This window comes from Petaurus breviceps, unplaced genomic scaffold (assembly GCF_028583685.1).
Source record: "Petaurus breviceps papuanus isolate PSGF00001 unplaced genomic scaffold, PetGlider_PUasm1.0 47, whole genome shotgun sequence".
In the NCBI taxonomy this organism is placed as follows: Eukaryota; Metazoa; Chordata; class Mammalia; order Diprotodontia; family Petauridae; genus Petaurus; species Petaurus breviceps.
In genome coordinates this window covers 9,209,024-9,212,086 of record NW_027186349.1, presented here as the reverse complement: position 1 = coordinate 9,212,086, position 3,063 = coordinate 9,209,024, and positions in this window count along the sequence as shown.

Sequence of the window (3,063 nt, the reverse complement as noted above, 5' to 3'; positions counted from 1 at the left end):
GTATTAATAAAAAAAGAAATATATAAATATATGTGTGGTTTGCTAAGTCAACACATAGCCCACGAGGATACTTATGTATAGTTTAGTGGCCTACATTTCTCTTTTAGGTTTGATGCCACTGTTACAGACTGTCAAGGCTGGAAGAAACCTTAGAGATAATCAAACCAAATTTCCTTATTATATGTTAATGCTAATCCCAAAGTCCCTTTGTAAGTGCTCATTGGTAGAGATGAATATACCCTGGCCTGTATCAGGGTCAGGGTGGAAGTTGGCACAAGCAGGAGAGTTCTCTTTTAGGTTCAAGGTGCTCCAGTTGCCTCTGGCTTCCGGCTTTGAGAAGGTGGAGGGATGAGGCCATACACTTCAGGTTGCTGAAGAAAAAGATTCTGGAAAGCCTCAAGAGGAGTCAGTAGTCTCCATCATCCCCCTCTCCCCAGCTTGCTAAACTAGAAACTTGAGGAATTTCCCCTTGGGTAAGATCTAAGACTTTTTCTCAATGGGACAGGTTCTTCACCCTTCACTCACTATAATTCTAGACCAGTGCTCTAGCTAAGGAGAGTGGAGTGGTCATCTCCTGGCCCTAAGTTTCCTTTCTTTCTGGAAGGAATTAAAGTCTCCTTTAGAGAAATGTGGGAGGAAAAAAGTCTGGAGCTGTCTATTCTGCCACTCTTTGAGCCACACAAAGACATCCCTATGCTAAATGTAGGGGGTAGGGGAAGGGGAAATAGGGAATGAAGCTTTTATGTTCTATTTGTAATGAGGAATAAGGAAGAATAGCATGTAATTGTTCCCATCTCCAAGTCCATCATTCTGTCTACCAAGCTACTCTCCCTCCTTTCCCTCTTCCTCCACCCACAAACTTTACCCTTCCTCAAGACATGGGGGGCTGGTACTTTTTCTGTTCCAAGGACATGGTACATAGCAATTTTCAACTACATATATAGAAAGGAAACAAAGTTTCTAAAGGGAGGGAAGGTGACAAGGAGAAATAAGTTTCCCTGGAATTACAATGAACAACCTAGCTAAGGTGAATAGAAATAAATTAATTAACTTTCAAAAGATAAGAGCCCTAGGATATAAAGAGATAGATTCAGAGAAGCAAAGGAAGACTTATATAGACTGATGCAGAGTGAAGTGGGCAGAACCATGAGAACAGTTTATACAGTGACTATCACATTGGTAACCAGAAACAACTTTGGAAAACTTAACTGATCAATCAATTGGTCAAGCAGTGCTTTATGAAGTGCTTACTGTGTGCAGGCACTGTGCTAGGTGTGGCAGATACAAAGAGAATGAAACAGTTCCTACTCAAGAGCAGCTTACACTCTAATGAGGGAAACAATCATTACACATATACATATGTATATATACATACATATAAAGCATAAATATTAAATATAAATTATGTATAAAGTGGTTAAAGGGGGCGGCCAGGTAGCACAGCGAGTAAGAGCACCGGCTCCAGTGTTGAGAAGAACTGGAGATCGAATCCCGGGCTCAGACACTTAGCACCCACCCAGAAACACCTGGCCGTGTAACCTTGAGCAAGTTACTTAACCCTGATTGCTTAGGGGCGGCCAGGTGGCTCTGCAAGTAAGAGCACCAGCTCCAGTGTCAAGATGACCTGGATCAAATCCGGGCTCAGATACTCAGCACCACACGCAGAAATAACTGGCCGTGTAACCTTGAGCAAGTTACTTAACCCCGATCGCTTTAAAAAAATAAAATAAAATAAAAAATAAAGTGGTTAAAGACAAGGTAGTTTAGGAAGTAGGAAACTAGCAGTATAGAAGTTGGTGATTAAGCTGTCTATTAAATGAGAAGAGGTACTCCAAGAGGGGGAAGTAAAAAGGGAATGCATTCCAGGCATGCGGGATGGCCAGTGCAAAGGCCTAGAATGCTTTGTGAACCAGAGAAGGCCAGTATGACTGGATCTCAGAGTGTGGGAGGGAAGTGATGTCTAGTGAAACTGGAAAGATTAGTTGAAGGCATATTGTAAAGGGCTTTAAAAATTAAACCGAAGAGTTTGTATCTTATCTTGGAAACAGTAGGAAACCACTGAAGTTGGCTGAGTAGGAGAGAGATATGGTCATAGCTGCACTGAAGGAAAATTACTTTGGTGGCTGTTACAGGATGGCCCAGAGTGGGAAGAAATTTGAGATGGGAATACCAATTGGAAAGCTGTTGTGGTAATCCAGGCAAAAGGTAATGAGAACCTGAAACAAATAACAGCAAACTCTCTACTATCCATTACTCACTGTTGTTTCATTTTTTCCTCTTTTGAAGCCATTTAGCTTAGAAAATTTATTTGAAGTCAAGAGCTTTTCATGTACTTTCTATCCCATAACCCTGTATATGGCAGGTGCTCATTCAATACCGTTCTGATTTATTGAGATACTCAATTATTATAATTACTATTAATAAGTTTTAAATTATGGTTATAAATATGCATTTAAACTATATAATTTTGTATTTAAAACATATTTGTTATTAATAATTATATAAATAATTACTGTTATTATAATTTAGTAATAAGTTACTAAATTATTATTGGAATACTAGTTTACTATATGTTGGAAAATCCAAGTAAAATGCCAAAGGAAATGCACATGTCTACATATATTTTAATGAAGTGTCAGTATTCAGATAGTTTCACAAGGAAATAATTCCAAGCATGTCACCAAAAAGGACAATCTGTCACCTGAGCTCTTACTGATACCTAGCTGTACCATAACTAGGCATATCTAAGCAATCATTAGCTGTAGCAAGATTTTGTAGATCTGAACCTTTATTAAGAACTTGGGGCAGATGAAAGGAAGTATATTCCAGGCACATTTTCAATCAACCGGCACTCAGCTCTTCTCTATTATTTCCCAGACTCTATGCAGGGTTACTTATCAGACATAATCAGTCACTTGGGCTAGTTCTTATCCTACTGTTATTCTCTCTATCAATCAGTCAACAAGAATTTACTATATTCCAGTTACTGGGCTAGGTGCTAGAGATAGAAAGACAGTCCCTGACTACAAGGTGCAGCAATTGGCTACCATTAAAGCAAAAAAA